Here is a 20793-nt window from a genome sequence, read left to right as displayed (position 1 = left end):
GTGCCGAAAGGTGTCCTTTAGCCTGTGGTCACACCTTGCATGGAGAGCGTCATGCAGCTGTCAATCATTTCACAGCCACGCCCCCTCTTCATCTTCTCTCTGCCTTAAGCGTCTCCGCCACTCTCTCTTGACATTTCATGTCAGCATGTCAGAAGTCCGAGTGACGTTTTTAATGGCTGAGTGAGGGCACGATGCTGAAGCAGAGAGGCCACTTCAGCCAGAGAGACTTGTGCTAGGTGAGATCTGAAAAACAGACTCGCAACAGAAACAGACCAAAAAAGTATCGGTGAGATCAAAAGGCAAATGCAACATCCAGCAGAGGGCGTCTGAAGATTAGGGAACGGGCGACTGAAATCCATATGAGGCAAACTTTCCGGCTGTGCACTGCAGCTGGCCTCGTTGGCGTAGTTGGTAGCGCGTCAGTCTCTTTATCTGAAGGTCCTGAGTTTGATCCTCACACGGGGCATGGCTGCTTGCTCTTTTCAAACACTTGCGGCAACTGTTCGCTCATAACCACGTCTGGAATGCGTGACCTTTACACGGGGGAGAAGCAACGCCGCATCCCTTTTCTAAAGAACATTCATATTCAGAAATAAGTCAAGAAATTTGCCATTACTTTTGCTGTCAGCCTGCCCATGTTGCCAAAGAAAGATTCACTCGGCGTCAACATGACAGAACAGCGATCACTTGAAAACACTGTTCCACACTCCGTAAGCAAGAACTTCAGTGTTTGCAGTCACCCGATATGCCGATAGTCAAAGGAGCACAAAACACGAAGCGTCAAAAGACAAGATGAGTTGATGGAAAGAGCGTTGAATTGATGAGCACAAAAGTTCAGCTCGTACAATAGGCAACGAAGGTCCCGGCGTCATCATCGCACTTGAAAGGACTGCCTTGCAGACTAAGGGCAGTGGGAGGTTGCTGTTTTGAGATGGAGGCATTGGGATGGTGGGCCGAGATCTATTCTTCTTAAGGAATTCTTCATCGTGAAAGATCGGTCCACAGATCATCCAAAGAACTTACAAATTTTTGGGACTCAGGGAATCACGTCTTGAAAATACGTCTTGGACGCGTAACGGCATTCTATCCAACTATCCAACTGCAGGACTTGAGGGTTTTTTGTGCTTTGTTCTGTTTTCGTTGACATCGCATTCGTAAGAGCGTCAAAAAAAGGCAATTCCAGCATCTAACACGAATAAAAGGGCTATTGAAACTGCAGGGCTGCGCAGCTTCTAAAATCCTTGCACACAATTCTCCGTTATTGTTACTTCCTTCTTTCTGTCTAACAAAGTTCCCTTTTCCTGACCGGACGGGGAGACTATCATTCCAACTTGAAGCCAGCCTTAAGTTCTCCGAGGCGCATTTGTCTGCTAGCATGCATTTTGTGAAATTTTTTTTTGTTGTTGTTAAACCAAAAGCGACTTTGAAAAAGGTTTCCACCGCCGCCCGGCACTCTATGTTAGACTGTATCAAGAAAGCAGCGCGCGCTGCAGCCGTGGCCGAGTGGTTAGGGCGATGGATTAGAAAGCCGTCGGGGTCTCCCTGCGAAGCTTCGAGTCCTGCCGCCTACTGTGTCGTCGTGTGTCTGCGCAACAAAGGAAAAGCACCCGTTTCGCTTTTCCCGCGACTTTTAAAACACGAATGATCTGGATTTCTACATGAATGGCTCTTAAAATGTGATCTGATCTTCATCTGACGCATAATAATAAATAAAGACAGTCTTGTTTAACAAACAACACACAACATTTTACATTGTCAATTCAGTTCAAATCAATGTATTTCTATATAGCGCCTTTCACAACAAGGTTGTCCCAAGGCACTTAACAATGCAAGTTGTTAAGAGCCTTGTGTCTAATATGCCGCCTAGGTTACGTGCTGTCTCTTTGAGGCAAATGTTTAAATCCTCTGAGTTAAGTGCTGAAGTTATAGTAGTCCTATCAGTATTGTTGCCTCCGATCAACAGATCCTCAGTTTTCTCAGAGTTGAGTTACAAAAAGTTTTCACACATCCAAGTCTTTCCTTCATTAATGCATTTAACTAAAGTGATAATAGAAGAGTTGTCATTTGGTGGAAACAAAATGTTTATTTGAGTGTCATCAGCATATGAATGAAAGTTCATATTATTTTTTCTTATTATCCTACCTAGCAGCAGCATGTAGAGAGAGAGAGCAATATTGGTCCCGGCACTGATCCGTCTGGTACCCCAAATTGAACTGGTGACGTTGATGAAGCAGTACAATTATTAGATATTTGAACATAATGAAAACGATGAGTAAAATGTGAAGTAAACCACTGAAGGACGGTTCCAGATAAGCCAACCTCAAACTCAAGCCTGTGTAACAAAACAGAGAGGTCAACCGTGTCAAAGGCAGCTCTAAGATCTAGAAGCACAAGCACTGTTGCATTCCCCGCATCAGTAGCTAAGAGAATATCATTTACGACTCTCGTTAATGCAGTTTCAGAAACCAGACTGAAATTTCTCAATTATATTATTTGAATCCAGATACGATTGACGTTGGGCAACAACTATTCTCTCAAGACTTTTAGATTGAAATGGGACCTTTGAGACAGGCCTGTAGTTGTTAAGAACTTGTGGATCCAAATTTGACTTCTTAAGGAGCGGTCTAACAACTGCTACCTTAAATTGATCAGGTACAACGCCTGACGCAAGCGATGCATTCATCATACTAATTATAGGTCCTGCCAGTCCTTCGAGGGAATCTTTGACTAGCTGAGTGGGGATGGGATCTAGCGAACAGGTGGTTGACTTTGTCTTACGTCTGTGTTCATGAGTCCACCATAAGAAGAAATCTGAACAGGAGTGGTGATCATCCGAGGTCACCACGGAGGAAACCACTGCTCTCCCCAACAAAAAAACCACCACTGCCCCTCTCAAGTTTGCTAAAGACCACATGGATGTTCCACAGCAACTCCTGGAACAATGTTCTGTGGACAGACGTGACAAAAGTTGAACTTGTTGGTAAATGTGCACAGCGTTATGTTTGGAGATAACAAAACACTGCATACCAACTCCAAAACCTCATCCCACCTGGGAAGCATGGCGGAGGCTGTACGGCTTGCAATCATCGAGGGACCGATGAATTCCAAGATGTATCAGGAAATTCTACAGCAGAATGTCAGGGTGTCTGCCTGTGATCTAAAACTCGAAAGACGCTGGGTCATGCAGCATGACAAAAATAAAGGAGTACATCAACAACAGAGTGGCTGAAACAGAAGAAATTCCGTATTTTGGGATGGCCAAGTAAGAGTCCTGACCCCAATCCCATTGAAGTGCTGTGGCATGATCTGAAGCAGGCCGTTCAGCGCAAGACATCCCAAAAATATACATGAACTGAAACAGTTTTGCATAGAGGAATAGGCCAAAATACCTCCTAACCGCTGCTCAGGTCTGACCAGCCGCTACAGAAAGTGGGGGTTGAGGTTTTTGTCAATAAAGGAGGTTCCACTAGCTCCTTAATATAAGGGTTCACGTACTTTTTCCATCAATGACCTTGATTGTTTAAAACATTTGTTAAAACAGCAATGTCAAATGTTGGGCGTGTGTTGTTTGTTAAATCAGACTCTCTTTATTGATTATTATGACTTAGATAAAGATAAGATCACATGTTAGGAGCCATTCATGCAGAAATCCACATCATTCCGAAGGGCTGTTTACAAAAGTTTTTCTTCCAACTGTATGTGAGAGAAAAGCAGAGCCGCTCACTGAGTAAGGTGGGGTTGTAGCTTCGCAAATTGCAAGGACATTTGTACTCTCAAAAGGGGACAGGAGCACCCCAGATGGGACTCGAACCCACAATCCCTGGCTTAGAGTGCCAGTGCCTTAGCCATTAGGCCACTGCGCCACACTGGGTGAGGTTGATCACGCTGATGAAGAGCCAGTTTTTTTTTCCTTTGCTTTTTCAAAGGGATCCCCAAAAATAAGGGAAGTTAGGCAGCAGAAGGTTTACTGTGACCTGAGAAGGACCGGCATCCAATCACGGTGGTACACACACACACGCTCTCAATCATCTGAGCTACATGGCTACCAAGATGATCTCAGGTGCGCCGAGCTGGTACGGAACATATTGAACTGATCGACGGCGAATTGTCTCTCAGACAGGCTTTTCACCTCTGAGCTCCCTGACTGACAGTGATCAGCTAGGTAGTGAAACAGTCAGGTGCTTCTAAGCCTTAAACAGCTGCATCTCGGCGCTTCCAAGGAGAGATGATTTGAAAGCCGAACATCGCCCATTGGGAACACCTTACTATCACTAGTTTAAGAGACTCTTAAGGTCTTGCAGAGGTGCCTGTCTAATAGCATGCGCTTTTCAAGCTATAGGTGTTTAGGCTGAGGCAGAATGCCTGTTAACAAAATGTTTTTCTAAAGGGGCCTCGCACTCTTTTCCAAGCAATGGTCACCATCCCCACCGAGTGTCACAATGTAGTCATGTCCTAGGACGTCACCTGTTAGTCTCCATTTGTCTGCCACCAACACTTTAGGTTACGGGGTCACAACCGCACCCCGGAGCGCAGAGGAGCCGTTGGCGTTCTGGTGGCGCAGATTGGGCTGAAGGTGGGGCGCTTGAATCTCGCTGTTGGAGGCCGTCTGAAACTGACCCAAGCCTTTCCCTTGAATTAAATGTAAATAAGATATGAACCCCAGATGCACATGGAATCAATCACGTGTTTCCTTTGAGCCGTTTCAAAGACTGCTCCAGAGTTTACCTTGCACAGATGCGCAAAGATTAATGATGGGGGTGCATGCTTCCAGGCGCCTTACAACTGTAGGGACTGATTAGAGACAATTCGTAGCGTGTGTTCGTTTCCATATACGCCCCGTGTTGCAATGGTAGGATGAAGTCAAATACGGCTTGGACGTGTAACGGCATTCTATCCAACTGCAGGACTTGAGGGTTTTTTTGTGCTTTGTTCTGTTTTCGTTGACATCGCATTCGTAAGAGCGTCAAAAAAAGGTAATTCCAGCATATAACAGCCAGCCTTAAGTCCTCTGAGGCGCATTTGTCTGCTAGCATGCTTTTGTGAAAGTTCAAATTTGGACAAACACAATCTGTGGCGTTTAGCGTGACATAGTCTTGCAGGCATCGTGCTGTCTCACTGCAATACTATACCACTGGAGGAAACAGTCCATCTGGCCATGAAACTCATTTGAACGTCTAGCTACAGCAACTAACAATATCATGATTTATTCAGGATGTGTGGAATCAGAACATCCCGGAGACAGCTTCCGAAATCGTGAGCATTCTCTGGTGGTGTCCTGCTGGGATCCTGTGGGCGTGTGTTGGTGGTATAGTGGTGAGCATGCAAAAGCCACTGCATTGGCCAGGAATCGAACCCGAGCCTCTTACTTGGCAGGCAAGAATTCTTCCACTGAACCACCAATGCTCAATACCTGTACCTTCAAAAAAGACGCTTTTTTGGTGCTCTGTTCAAAAAGCGTCGACATCTGTTTCCAGCTGCAAAATGCCATCCGCAGACACTGAAGAATTTATTTATTTAGACACCGCTCAGAATCCCCTGTAAGATTCTCCCTCAGTTCCTTTGAGCAGTGTTTTACCTCTTTCAAAAGGCTTCACTTTCCTAGTCACATTCCAAGGCTCATCGAACCCGGGCTGTTTCCTCCAGCCGTATAGTATTGCAGTGAGACAGCACGATGCCTGCAAGACTATGTCACGCTAAACGCCACAGATTGTGTTTGTCCGTTCGTGTCAGTCGTCCTGCAACCACGGGAAGTGGGACACAAACATGCTGCAATGCTTTCAGGACGTTAGGATTTGTTTATGCAACATCCGAGAAGAGTACTTGTGGCTTGAATGTGAACTGTACGTGCCCGCCCCCTTTCCTCTGTAGTGCATGAGTTCCTCCCGGCATGCCCTTCGTCATTGTTCTGTCATCTTGTATTTAAAGGGTTGTATTTCTGCTGCTGAAAATAAGCAACGGTTTTCTCACAACGCCCTTTGTTTCCGACGGAGCCCTTGTCTGTCATGAAATTCTTCAAAACCTCAAGCTAGAAGAAGAAGACGACAAATATGAAGCGTTACAGCAACGACATGCCATGAGACGATTGATAACGATTTCCGTAGGATCCCCGCGGTTGCCTGGCAACCGTCAGCTTTGAGCAGTGGCAGTATCGTAGCCTGTGAGGTTTAGCCGAGGCGCGATTATTACTAGTTGAAAAATTTTCCCAATATCCCCCTTCCGCCGGTTTGCAATACAATCGGCGAAAGCAATTTTTGACAGTCTCGTCAGAGACTGAGCAAGGTGTTTAAAGACAGATTTTGTCATGGTGACATCATGATAGAAAGAAACAAGCTTGTTACGTTTCCACAGAAACGCTTTTTATCTCTTTCAGCGTTATGCAGAGAACAGCGTCTGTCGAGATCACTTTTGAGTCAGCGCGAAACGCCGTGTGCTGTCAGTTTGATTTCATATTGCTTGTAGCGGCGCCCGGCTTTTGTCTGTCAAACGTTAGGTTGCGCTTCTTCATGCTGCATCGTCGGCATGAGTGGAGCTTTATAAACGTCTGTACTTACTGCGCCCCATAAGAAATCGTTTGTCCCCGTTCAAAAGAGATTGTGCGATGTCCTGCAGCAAACCTTTGACAGTTTGAAAAGAGGAATTTATTCTGCTTCCTGTGCGTGCAGTAGTTACAAAGTTGAACGCCTTTACACGATCTGCTGCAGTTTTCAGTGGGCGGGCTTTGTCAAATGGCTTGGAAAAACGCACTGTGTTTCGGCTCGGGAAACATCATGAGCAGTGTCCTGCATGTTTTCTGTGTATAGCTGTCTTTTAACGCATACAGAATTCATTCGAAATCATTGATTTCTCCAATTAACAAGGGTCCCTTAAAGGATGAGTCAAAGTAACGTCTAATCGGATTAGTTTCCTTAGAGCTGGTTCAGAGTTTGCTCAAGAGTTTACCTTTCACAGATGCGCAAAGAAGAATGTTGGGGGTGCACGCTTCAAAGCTCCTTACAGCTGTAGGGAGTGATTCGAGACGATTCGTGGCGTGTGCTCGTTCCCATATACCGTACGTCCCGGGGTGCAGTGCTAGGATGACATACAATACCGCTTGGGCACGTAACGGCGTTATATGCAAGTGCGGGACGTGAGGGTTTTCGTTTGTTCGTTTTGTTTTGCTCTGCTTTGCTTTGTTTCGTGGTCAAGAGGCGTAAGGTAAGTCGTAATCCAGGGAGAACACTGGTGGCAAACAGTCCGAGGTGAGAGGCGAGGTCCAAAGTCGAAAAGGCAGAAGGGGAGTCCAATATCCAGAATAAACGAGGTAATGGAAAAACGCCAGGTAGAGCTCTCAAGGAGCAGACTCAATACCGAGCAGCGGGAAGCAGGTAAAGATGGTAAAAATAGCACTGCGTACCGCACGGTGGAGTGTGTGCAGGTGGGTAAACTCGTGCGGCAGCGTTTGTTAATAATCACCCACTGCTGGTGCTGATTAGATCGCTTATGAGTTGGTCTTAACTGCCTGGCGGTCATGACAAGCTCCTCTTTAAGCTGTGGTTTAGTTTTGCATTCATGTGTTTCTAGAGCAGTTATTTATGGGGGTGGGTGGGTCTTTCACAGAGGCTCAGGACAAATCCCCCACATGAAATTTTACTGTGTGCGTTCAGACAGTCACAGGTCAAGAGCCAGGCAGGAGGACAATGGACAGAAGAGCCAACGAACTAAAAATAAAAGAACGAATATGAAAAAGCCACCATCTTTTTCTTTTTGACATTTTCCGACTTTCATGTAAGCCAGGACAAAGTTGCTCGTAGCTACTTGTGGATTCAAATACTCTATCGAGTGCTTTGATGAGTTTTTGCAATTTGATTGTCGTCCTGTCAGCCTGTTTCTGTTTTTTTTTTCAATCTAGTGATGGAAAGTAAGAGGGAAATGATGGAGCAATCAATAACCGCTCCGGAAAAATGGCAGAAAGAAATGGCCCGTCACTAAGGACATTTGTGAAGCAGAGGAGTGACATCACCACAAAGGCGACTTATTCTGCTGATCGTTTTGGTGAATAATGATTGAGGTGCGTTAAGAGAAAGGTAGCTGCGTCAGCATGCTTAGGCTGCAAAGGATCAAGCAAAGGTTTACTCCATGCTGAAAAGAGAAGAAAAGAAGCACAACGTTTCGACTGTGGAGCCTTCTGCGCCATCTTCTTTAGCGGTGATGATGTTTACATTGGAAAAACGGAGACATGCGTCCCTGGGTGGGCTTGAACCACCAACCTTTCGGTTAACAGCCGAACGCGCTAACCGATTGCGCCACAGAGACTGACGGCCGCTTGTGCTCCCTACATTTGCAGGTTTATGGTCAAAGAAAACAATCACTTGCGCTTCTTGCAGCCGGCAATCTTTTTCCACTGACAACCAAGAAATGGATTTCATCTTTCACAAGCTGTATGGATTTCTTCAAAAACAAGTTATTCCAGAAAGGAAATGAATTCTTGCATTAAACTGAACCAAGCTGTACATGTTTGTCTGAAATGATACATTCGGCACAACAAGACACGGAGAGAGGCACCGCTGGTATTCAGACCCAGGATCGCCTGCTTACTAGGCGGGCACTTTAAGCCACTAGGGAACAGCGCCAGCGGAGCACCGCGCTTTTACAGACACTTGGACACATCTGTGTTCGGTGTGCACTTAACCTGCTCTCTGAGCCCGTTGCCTCCGTCCCATTTAATAGCAGAACTGACGCCAAGAGAAATGATGAGAAATGGCATTTATCGGGCACTTTTCATGTCCAAGCTGTGCATTCTTTGGCGACACCATTTTTTCTTTTGTTTAATTTCTATACTTATTCATAGAATAAAAACGATATGTCATGTACTGTAAGGGAAATGTCTGTTTTTTTTAATGGGGAAAGCTAGCACCACTAAATGTTGTGTTTAGAAGAAGTGATTTAACATGACACGTGACCTAATTTACCGGAGCAAAAGCTCACCCAGCAAGCCCTGCTTTACTTCTACAGGAGAGAAGTATTGTAGAGTCTGCAAGATGTTCAGCTGGGTAGCTACGTCAGCATGCCTCGGCTGCAAAGGAACAAGCAATAGGTTTATTGCATGCTGAAAAGAGAAGAACGGAAACACAGCGTTTCGACTGTGAGGTCTTCTCACACCTGAAGAAGCCTCACACCTGTAAAAGGCTCCATGGTTTTCTTTCTTCTCTTTTCAACATGGAATACACCTATTGTCTGCAAGATGTGACAATTTCATGGTGTTTTGGAAGAAAACCTTTTTTCTTTGAATTCAAAATCAATCGGAATTTCAGCACGACACATCAACACTTTTTCTGTTTTAAGGAGATGATATTTTAAACCTGATAAAAATAGTAGGAAACGCAAGTTTCTTGCTGTGAAAATTTAGATGGGGAAGTGTACTACTAGTAGCAGTGTAGAGCTCTCTGTGGTGGAGTGCAAGCGCATGTTCTATGGGCCAGTGGCGTAATGGATAACGCGTCTGACTTCGGATCAGAAGATTGTGGGTTCGAGTCCTGCCTGGCTCGTGAGGCTTTTAAACCTCTCAGGTTCCTCGGTAACAGGTTGCCGTCATGTATATGAACTATAGAAAAGCATTTGCCACAACCCGTAAATTAGCACGCAAGTGCGGGCTAGTGAACACAGAACTGTATGGAGATCATCTCCAGCTCCGAGCTCAATTGCAATGAAAAAACATGCAGAACAGAACTGGAGAGCAGCTGAATTTGTGCTCGGTAGGGTGGGGAGGACTCAGCATTGCTATTGTTCTAATTGGCATGAACTGCAGGGGATCTGAATCAGAACATGTCAGTTAGTTCGATCATTGCGTTGTAGTGGAAATCTAATGAGTTAATTGATTCTTAAAAATGTAGAGAGCTTTGCAAAAAAATATATTGGTGCTTTTAGATAATATTTCAAGGATATAACTGCTATGCTACAGTATGTGCAGAATTTTAGAAAACAGTTCGTCAACAAAGTACACTGTTTGGGTTAGTTTAGAAGACAATGTACCAAAACAATATATGCTGTCTGGGTCATTAGAATTAGCTGAAAGTAACAGATAAACTTTGAATAACAAATCTAGTGTTTTTCTCTCGCTCTATGAGGTAATTTGTTTTCTTTTAGAGAAAGGGGAAGTTTTAGAAGGGACCAAGTGCTGAACTTTTTTTTACAGCGCAACGTCTTATAAAACCCTGTACTGCTTGTAACTAACTGAGTCTCTGATGCACTTTGCGAAGTGGCAGCAGGGCTCCCAATATTGCAATATTGAAATAAAGACCTTACTCAGGTGAGAACTCTCTCTTGTGGCTTCCTTGATAGTTAAATTTCCACGTCAGTTTGGGGGCTCGTCCGGGATCACAAACCTGAACGCGGACGGCTGCTGAAACTCCATCCGGGCCCGGACAATTTTAGAAAATTGGACGAACCTCGGAGGATAAACTGTTTGTCTTTCCTGAGACGCGTCTGGAGAATTCACGGCTGTCTGACGTCAGTAAGTGATCCTTTTAACGAAATTTTGTTTTGAAACGATTTATAAGATTAATTTCTGCGGTTTTATAGCAGAGAAAGAGGAGGCCGGTGAGGGTGTTGTCACGCGGGCGGTTTGATGAGTCCGGGACTCATAAAGAACTTATCTTAACACAGACGTGTGGTTTTTGCTCTGCGGAGTAGTTAATGTGATAAGGTTCTAAAGTAAGGCACCGATCGGTAAAAATGGGAAATGAAAATTCGAAGACGAAAACAGGACCGAGCGGTCCAGCGAAGTACATGTACAGGGAATTTGGAGAAAGGGGAATAAAGTGTCTTCCGTTGTGGAGTAAGTTAGGTTTTCCAGAAAATGGTAGTTTTAGTACCAAGCAGATACAACAACTAGAAGAACAGTTAAAAGAAAAAGAGAAGAAGGGAAATAAGAAAGTCGATTGGAAGTGTTTTGAGTTGTGGAAAATTGAGGCGCAAGTTAGAGAAAGACAAAGTACGTCAGGCAATAGTGGAAAGAAAACTGAAACGCCCATGAATATAGTGGGAAGAGAATATGGGTTAATATACTGTCAACCTTTTTCCGACAATATGTCAGTATGGACAAATGAGAGATGGCCCCGTGTAGGTAGTTTTCAGCCATGGGCCATACAATTATTACACGAAATGACAGATTCACCTAACCCAGAGGGAGATCCCGGGTGGGATTTTAAATATATGTGCAGATGTGTATGTGTATGGGAGGAGTGTGCTAGGAAGCATGGATCAGGATGGGGTAAAAAACCTGAACAGATGATGTTGAGCACTACTAAAGTGTATCCCGAATTGGATTGTCTTGCAGTAGCTATTGCTCCTGAGACTACCCCTCCGTCGCCTCCACCATATGGGGAGGGCCGGCCGGCTTCTCCGTATAATAGGCGACGGGATGAGAAAAAGGGTGACGCGGAGGGGATGCTCTCGCCTTCCCGCACAAGGAGAGGAGTGCGGTATGGAGGGGGTCGCTCTGCAGATACTTCTGCCGTTCCGCGTCCCCAGTCTATGGAGGAGGGAGAGGGGGTGCTCCACATGCCAATGATTGAATGTCCTAATCCCCGCACCGGTGAAAATGAGGAACCTACTGTCCTCGTTTATCGCCCATGGAAATTAAGTGAGTTGGCGGCAGTTATAGGGGAGCTGCCAAACCCCAAAACCAATGGGCGTAAGTACACAACAGCCCTGAGACGGCTAGTAGCACAAAGCAGACCCACGAGTGGAGAGCTAGAGACTGTTTTTATAAAAACTTTGAAGCTTGAGTATAGTGACGTAAGAGGAGAGGGTCAAGATGAGTTTAGCCCTGACCACCCATACAGCAGCGACGCTGGCAGTATCTATCAGACCCAGCTTAATGCCATATGTCGCAGAATAGAGGCTAAATATACGGGGAAAGTGGATTGGGTAGTGCTAAGACAATGTAACCAGAAACCTGAGGAAACCTGTAATGACTACTTGGAGAGATTGACTCCTCTCTTCAGTAATCTAAGTGGCCTGTCTGAACCCTCAGCAGGAGAGGCAGGATCAGTTTATGAAACCCAACTCACTAACCTTTTTGTAGAGGGACTGCTTCCAGAAATAAGTGGCATGGTAAAAGCTACCTGTATAGGCTGGGACACTGCCCGATTAGCAGAAGTATGTCGCCATGCTTATCATGCTGAAAGACAGCTCACAGACAAGAGAGAGCGAAAAGCCCGAAAGGATTATTATCAGCTTCACCAGCTGCAAATGGCTCAGTTACAATTTTACCAGGGTGACCAGAACAGAGGGAGAGGACAGCGCGCCCGGCGTGGCCGAAGAGGAAGAAGCAAAAGCCCGAGAGGGGACTTCCAGACTTGCTTCAAGTGTGGACAGACGGGACACTGGGCTCGTGACTGCCCTGAACACAACACAGCGAAACGGAGAAGCGGCGGCGACAACTGGGACCTACCACCACCACCTCCACCTGAGGTAACCGTGAGCTCACCCTGGCAGGAGGGAAAAAGGGATTGACGTTCATCGCAAGCTGAGGTAGGGCCTGAGGGCACCGAGACTTTTATCCTACCTGCCCTCTCTTCCCCTTCCCAGCTACCCAAGATCACTTTATACATAAATGGAGATCCTTATGAGTTTTTAGTGGATACTGGAGCCACGCATTCGTTACTCAGAGACAATATCTATAGATTCGACCCCTCCTCAAAATCCATTTTAACAATAGGGGTAACGGGTAATCCCACAAAGTCTTATTTTACTGCACCCCTGACAGTGGAATGCCAGCAGCATGGGTTTGGGCCTGGTAACCACTCCTTCCTCCTTTCCAAAGAGTGCCCTGTTAATCTGTGTGGCAGAGATTTGCTCTGCAAAATGGGCCTCACCATTGTCTGTTCAGAAAAAGGGCTTGAGCTAACCCGCAATGAAAATTGCTTGCCACGCACCATGTTAATGCAACACTCACCCACGGTCCCTGATTACTACTACAGCTGGGACTTAGTGCAGGATGAGGAACAAACACCACAGCTTCTTTTACAAGAAATAAAAAGACTGTGGTCAGGCCAAGGTGATTTTCAAGACGTGAACAATTTGCATTGTACAGCAAGGGTTAGTTTTGCAGGTCCAGATGAAGAATTTGAGGCAGCGTGGTCCGGGAATGGACAGTGTAGTGACAGGATAAAAAGCAATGGGTATTTAATTTCGACAGACTTTGCAGCGTTAGCTATTACCTTAACAGAGGAGCAGAAGACACTTTATCGAGCGGGAACGCACCCTCATGTTTCCCTTGCTAAAGCATCAGGTTTTCGCTGGCAGGACGTGGGCAGTTTTGTCCAACGGTGTGTTGAGAGCTGTTCGTGGTCAGCTCCAGACTGGAGGGGAGTTAAATATAATGCCACCCTCCAGGCCAGTTGGTGCCCATACTCAGCAATCCTTCAGACCTGGAGGACGGTGCATCTCACGGCTCCAGATGATCAGATGGGTGCATTGTTTGTGTCCACCTCTGTTGACACCTCCCATCCCGCACTAGAGGGGGTGCCCAGCTCCCTCTGGGCGGCTCACAAATATGATGTGGGATTAATGGAGGGGGCTTCCCCGCTCGAAGTAAAACCCAAGTCCACCTATAGGCCGAGTAAGCCCCAGTATCCGCTCAGGCCAGGTTGGGCTTAAACCTGTGATCGAACAGCTGGTCGCCACAGGAATTTTGATTCCCTGCCCAACATCTCCCTGTAACACTCCGCTGTTCCCCGTGAAAAAGGCTGATGGGGAATCCTGGCGCCCTGTACAAGATTTAAGAGCAGTAAATGATGCCATATATGCTCGAGCTCCTGTTGTTCCAAATCCAACCACTATTTTGTCATCTATCCCCGGGGACTCAAAGGTTTTTTCTGTAATAGATTTGGCAAATGCATTTTTTAGTATCCCAGTACACTCTGAGTCCCAGTTCTGGTTTGCTTTCACGTTTCAAGGAAAAAAGTATACTTGGACTCGTATGCCTCAGGGGTATGCCGAGGCTCCTACTATATTTTCCTCTGCATTGCAGGACTGTCTCTCAGGGTTTGGGTTTAAAAACGGTAGTACACTAGTGCAATATGTTGATGATTTGTTGATTTGCTCTCCGAGTGAAAGCGCTTGCGTTCAGGATACTAAAGATCTTTTAAATTATCTTGCCAGTACTGGAAATAAAGTTTCACTATCAAAGCTGCAGCTTGTAAAAAAGAATGTACGATATTTAGGTCATGACATTTCTGAAAATTCACGCTCCATTGGCACAGAGCGAATAACTGCGATCCAAAAAATTCCAAAACCCCGCACCAAGAAGGAGATGATGTCCTTCTTAGGCTGCACAGGTTACTGTAGGGCGTGGATACCCGGGTATGCAAAACTAGCACAGCCATTGTCTGACATGGCACACACCTCAGGCCTGAATATGACTGACAGACTGACTTGGACTGAAGAAGCGGAAAACGCTTTTGTTGAACTCAAGACTGCACTGATGTCTGCCCCTGCTTTGGGCATTCCTGATATGACAAAGGGGTTCACTTTATGTGTTGACGAGAAGGCTGGTTTCTACAGTGCTGTCCTTTTACAGGAGCACGGAGACCGGCTTAAACCAGTTGCTTATTATTCTCAGCGACTGACCTCTGTAACCAGAGGCCTCCCAGCCTGTCTACGAGCTGTAGCAGCAGCAGCTGCAGCTGTCATGGCCTCTGCCTCTTTGGTTTGTTATCGTCCGCTGAAGCTTTTGGTTCCACATGCTGTGGCTTCTATCCTCCTTCAGAGTAAAACTTCACATTTCTCTTCCGCGTCTACTCTTCACTACCATCATGTCCTTTTATCTTTGCCACATGTTACTATCGAGCGATGCACAGTGTTAAACCCTGCAACCTTGTTGCCCACTCAGGACGAGGGGGAGCCACATGATTGCCTGGCGGCCATCACCTCTCAGGTAACGCCCAGGCAGGATCTCTCTTCTTCTCCCCTTCCTAACTCTGAGTTGCTTTTCTATGTTGATGGGTCAGCTCGTAAGGACCCGACTACTGGATTGAGTCATGTGGGGTATGCAGTGGTCTCCGACCACTCCACTGTCGAAGCTGCTCGCCTCCCTTCGCATTTATCTGCCCAGGCAGCTGAACTTTTGGCTTTAACAAGGGCCTGTGTCCTGGCAACCGGAAAGTCAGTTACTATTTACACTGATAGTAGATACGCTTTTGGGGTTGTGCATGACTTCGGTACTCTCTGGAAGAATAGGGGGTTTCTCACCTCACAGGGCACGCCGATCCAACACTCCCTCCTGGTAAGCAATTTGCTCGAGGCTATTTTGTTACCTAGCTCTATTGCTGTGTGCAAGTGTGCAGCACACACCCACTTGCCGGATGAGATTTCAAGAGGCAACTCCAGAGCCGATGCTGCAGCAAATGCGGCTGCAGTATCCCCTTTTTCTTCTGCACTTTTACTTCCCCTTCTCAGCCCTGAGCCCGCAATGGCTTCACTATCTGACATGCAGGCCCTGGCCACTCCGGCTGAAAAGGCAGTCTGGAAAAAGTCAGGCTTGTTTTCTGATGGGGTCTGGCTAGGCCCAACGGGGAAACCATGTCTTCCCCGTCATTTCTTCCCCTACATTGCTAAAATGGCACATGGGCGAGACCATGTGTCGAAAGGAGGGATGGTAAGTATGGTAAGTATGCATTGGGACACGAGGGGATTCACAACTTTTGCAGAGAAATTTTGCAATAAATGTCTCATTTGTGCCCAAAACAATGTAGGACGAGGCACTAAAACTCAGGCCTCAGCGCACCTCGTCCCAGATGATCCGTTTGATCACCTTATGATGGATTTTATTGAATTAACACCATGTAACGGATATAAGTACTGCCTGGTAATCGTAGACATGTTTTTCCCTGTAAACACGCTGATGCTAAAAGTGTGGCTAAGCACTTGCTCCAAGATGTCATTCCCAGATGTTGAATTCCAGGAAAACTTAGTTCAGATAACGGTACCCACTTTGTGAACAATGTCATTGCCTTTCTCGCCAATCGCCTAGGCATTGATTTAAAACAGCATTGTTCGTACCACCCTCAGAGTAGTGGAGCAGTGGAACGTATAAATGGGACCATAAAGAATAAACTAACAAAAATGATGGCTGAGACAGGAATGAATTGGTTAACGTGCCTCCCATTGGTCTTGATGTATTTAAGGGCCAGGCCACATTCCACCATAGGACTCTCGCCACACGAGATTCTTACTGGACGCCACATGAGAATAGGGCTTCCAGAGGTAAAGGGGGAGGCCACAGACCTCACCCACTTAGACGAGTGTTTGGTAGCATATTGCCGGAAAATGTCTAAACTTGTTAGTGATATTCATAAACAGGTTAAAGCTGCGCTGCCTGCACCAGACCAGGACCTCTGCCACACCCTCCAGCCAGGAGACTGGATTCTGGTGAAAGACTTCAGGAGAAAGAAGTGGTGTTCACTCAGGTGGAGGGGACCGTACCAGGTGCTGCTGACCACTGCCACTGCTGTGAAAGTCGCGGAAAGGGTTCCCTGGATTCATGCTTCCCACTGCAAAAAGGTCACAAACGAACTGAGCAAAGTGCAGGAGTGATGTCTCCACAAGGACAGATGGGGACCTGCTTGGGACTGATGTGCACAGCTTTTTTTCTTCTTATGTGGCCTGTCACCACCGAGAAAGAAGAGGAATCTAAACGCGAAGCCTCTTTGTATACAAACTGGCTGAATGAAACTGATAATGAGGGGGATATGAGTAATTTGTGGTACAAATTTATAAATCATACTGTACAGTTAAAGAAATTTAATGCATCTTGTTATGTATGTGCTTTGATGCCTCATTCTACAGCCTCACCCATGCAACTTTTCCCCCGACCAGTTGATAGTCACATTTCTGAATGCATAAGTCTAGTGGCAGGATTTCCAAAGCCAGATCCTAGATCTTTTCCCACCTTCACCATAACGTATTTGACCTACTCAAAGGGGCATCCATATGCAGCCGGCCTGAAGATAAATAAGTCTACTACAGTAGCATTAGGCTTTGTTTCTCCCAGAGACCCAGCAGTGCATTTTGCTATTCACTTCAATGTTACCAGTAAAAAAGCAGAATGTCCTCCTTTGTGGGATTACCTAAAGAATCACATTACCTGGACTGATTCTCCTGTTAAAGTAGCAGTTTACCTGCCTTCTAAGGTTAATCACTCTTATTGCTATGAGAATAAAGGTCGTGGCCCCTCAGTAGGAATAACAGGAGGCTGTAGCGCCACGGTTACTAACCATACTTTATCTAATGGAACTATGGTTTTGATGGATTGGTATTGGCAATGTGGTGCAAAAGTTTATGATAGCCTTCCTCCCCAGTGGAGAGGAGTGTGTGCTCTAGTCACGCTCCACCACTCCATTCTCATTGTCCCAGTAAACTCTTACTTGTTAAATTCAATGAAGCCCCTTCAGAGGGAGTCAAGGGTTAAACGCGCTCTCAGTTGGGCTGACAGATATGGTCCAGATATTTCTAAAGTACCAGAAGACCATAGACTATTTACTGCAGCTGAAATGATTTTTTCCTCAGGACTGAGTATTCAGGCAGTAGCTAATGCCTGCTGGTTACAAATTACTCGCTATGAAATGTACTCGTTTATTAACATCACGTTAGAAGGCTTAGACGCTATCAAACAAGAATTAAGGGGAGTTAGATTAATGGCACTTCAGAACAGGTTCGTGCTGGATCTACAAAATGCAGCATCTGGAGGAGTCTGTGCTTTAATAGGAGACTCCTGTTGCACATTTATTCCAGCAAATGACAATGATTACGGAAATCTTACGCTTGCTATTCAACATTTGAAAGAACTGAGAGACAAGGTGGACAAAGAAAGAGGCATTAAAGATATACCTGCTTTTCTCTCTTGGTTAGAATCACTGTTTGGGCCGGGGGGAATGTTTTTTTTCAAGTTACTAACACCAATTATAGTAGCTGTGATACTTGTCTTCCTGTTTTTGTGTTGCTGTTCGACTTGTATTATTCCAATGCTTCGCAATATGATAATGAATATGTTTGCGCATCAGTATATTCTGATAAAAACGGAAGAATCTGAAGTATGGGAGCCTCCTGGGAGTCCATATGAAGAATCTAATTTTTAATCATTTTCAAGAATAAAAGGAGGGAATTGTAGTGGAAATCTAATGAGTTAATTGATTCTTAAAAATGTAGAGAGCTTTGCAAAAAAATATATTGGTGCTTTTAGATAATATTTCAAGGATATAACTGCTATGCTACAGTATGTGCAGAATTTTAGAAAACAGTTCGTCAACAAAGTACACTGTTTGGGTTAGTTTAGAAGACAATGTACCAAAACAATATATGCTGTCTGGGTCATTAGAATTAGCTGAAAGTAACAGATAAACTTTGAATAACAAATCTAGTGTTTTTCTCTCGCTCTATGAGGTAATTTGTTTTCTTTTAGAGAAAGGGGAAGTTTTAGAAGGGACCAAGTGCTGAACTTTTTTTTACAGCGCAACGTCTTATAAAACCCTGTACTGCTTGTAACTAACTGAGTCTCTGATGCACTTTGCGAAGTGGCAGCAGGGCTCCCAATATTGCAATATTGAAATAAAGACCTTACTCAGGTGAGAACTCTCTCTTGTGGCTTCCTTGATAGTTAAATTTCCACGACAGCGTCAATATGTAGGCCATGTTAATACAGAATTATTACTTTGTCTGTCTCGTCTTTGTATATAGCTGAATGTCCCTGACAATTTCATGTTAGTTTTTAAGAACAACATTGGTGCTAATATATACACATATAGCATATAAGGAACACGTAAAAGTTTAGTCCATGCTGAAAAGATAAGAAAACCGCCACAATGTTTCATCTTGGAATAAATCTTTACTTGTTGTTTTGCAGCCTACCCATTCTGACCTAACTCCTCCCTTGAAATTCCCTAACAGATAAGGGTACGTAACGGCTCATGCGATGCTCAGTTGCAATTTGTCCCAAAACAAACAAGAACAGCAGCTGAGGGTTTGAGTTTGAACATGCACTGTATTAAAGCAGCTTTTATTTCCATTGATAAATGCTAGATATTCCTACAGAGATTCTCCAGGTGAGTAAGCGATTCCTGTTTCTGTTTCTATTTCTGTTTCATATATATATACAGTATATATATATATGTTACATGTGTCTCTGCAATAGTATAAATGTGTTATACGCTATCAGGGGCTGCTTTTTTGTGCACCTCATCTACATCAAGGGTTTTTTTTTTCATTTATGTTTGTGGACCTTCACCATTTGAGGAAGTGAGTTAGATAATAAAGTTACAGGTATGGTGAGCAATGACTGACAAAGGCACGTACTGCGTATTCCTTACAGAAGTGTAAGCAATTTGTTCTAAAAAACACCGGCTAAAGTCCAAAATAATTTGCAATCTTATTACTTAAACAGAATTAACATCAATAAACTGTAAGGTGCTGGTACATGCGAGTAGATTTGATCTTCTATTAAACAAAAATGCAATTACAGCTCTAAAAAGGTCAACCTAGATTTCTGTAAAAGATCTGTTCAGGTCATCGCTGTTCCTCTGACCTTGTGAGTCTTTGGAATTTTAAAAGTGTATTTTGCTTGCCTTTCATGTGGTCTGTGTACAAGTCACTGTGGCGTATGCGGTCCTACACAGCCTTGCTATAGACGTGACGAGCCTCCGCTATGTTGCAATGGAGAACAGGTTCAGTACGGAGCTGCCGAGAAAATTCAGCTGGAAAGCTCGTTGCAGAAAAGCATCGGTATCTGTGTCCAGCGGCAAAGCGTCCTTCGTGGGTGCTGAAGAATCGATTTCACAGGCTGCGGGTCCAGGCGATTTAGAGTGTTAAAGGTCCCAGCGAAAACGAAATGGCGCTGGTCCTTTTACACGCACGCACGCAACCAAATGCAAAGGACGCCGTAGTCAGCAGGATTTGAACCTGCGCGGGGAGACCGCAACGGATTTCAAGTCCGTCACCTTAACCACTCGGCCACGACTACAGCGAGCGCCGCGGTCGCTGCCTTTTTGCTACAATCGAACAGGGAGTGCGAGGCGGCGGCGGCAGCGGAGGCAACTTTTTTCAAGTTCGCTCTCCGTTTAAGAAACCTTTTACGCCATACGTGCAAGCACACACACACACACCTCAGAGGACTTAAGGGTGGCTTCAAGTTGGAATGATAAAGTCTCCCCGTTCGGACATGAAAACAGAACGTTCTTAGACAGAAAGCAATCAACAACGGAGACATGTGGACGACGATTTTAGTCACTGCACTTTGAATAGCATTTTTGCTCCAGTTACAGGAGATGCACCAATGGCCCTTGACCTACGTTCTTACCAATGCCTTGAACATTCAAACAAAACAGCCCTCAAGTCCTGCGGTTTAATATAACGCTGTTACGTGTCGAGGCAGTATTTGACTCTGTCCTACCGTTGAGACACGGGGCGTATATGGAAACGAACACATGCTACGGATCGTCTCTAATCGGTCCCTACAGTTGGAAGGCTCCTTGAAGCGTGCACCCCCATCATTCATCTTTGCGCATCTGTGAAAGGTAGACTCTTGAGCAATGTTTGAGCCAGCTCTAAGGCAACTAGTGCTATTGGACAGAGACCTCTGGAAGATCCTAAGAGTCTCTTAACACCACTTCCAGCAGCAAGCTTAATTGTTCGCTGGAGGTCTCCCACCCAGGTACTGACCAGGCAAAGAATCACCACTACATTGAATGAGGAAGTTAATCCTGAAATCCAATTACATATCTCAAGGTAAGACAAATCCATAAGAACATGTCTTAGTAT

General features: G+C 45.2%; 4 non-coding genes across 4 annotated transcripts; 2 read left to right on the top strand and 2 right to left on the bottom strand.

Moving 5' to 3' along the window:
- Positions 1–6128: 6128 nt before the first annotated feature.
- On the top strand, positions 6129–6270 carry LOC138229508 (U4 spliceosomal RNA). The gene has a single exon (XR_011185919.1). It is a non-coding gene; the product is annotated as a U4 spliceosomal RNA (small nuclear RNA).
- Positions 6271–8218: 1948 nt separating this feature from the next.
- trnan-guu (transfer RNA asparagine (anticodon GUU)) lies at positions 8219–8292 on the bottom strand. The gene has a single exon. It is a non-coding gene; the product is annotated as a tRNA-Asn (tRNA).
- A 1159-nt stretch (positions 8293–9451) lies between these two features.
- trnar-ucg (transfer RNA arginine (anticodon UCG)) lies at positions 9452–9524 on the top strand. Its single transcript has one exon. It is a non-coding gene; the product is annotated as a tRNA-Arg (tRNA).
- A 10390-nt stretch (positions 9525–19914) lies between these two features.
- Positions 19915–19996, bottom strand: trnas-uga (transfer RNA serine (anticodon UGA)). The gene has a single exon. It is a non-coding gene; the product is annotated as a tRNA-Ser (tRNA).
- Between the last annotated feature and the right edge of the window lie 797 nt (positions 19997–20793).

This window comes from Lepisosteus oculatus, unplaced genomic scaffold, assembly GCF_040954835.1.
Source record: "Lepisosteus oculatus isolate fLepOcu1 unplaced genomic scaffold, fLepOcu1.hap2 HAP2_SCAFFOLD_45, whole genome shotgun sequence".
NCBI lineage: Eukaryota > Metazoa > Chordata > Actinopteri > Semionotiformes > Lepisosteidae > Lepisosteus > Lepisosteus oculatus.
This window is presented reverse-complemented; position numbering and strand designations above follow the sequence as displayed.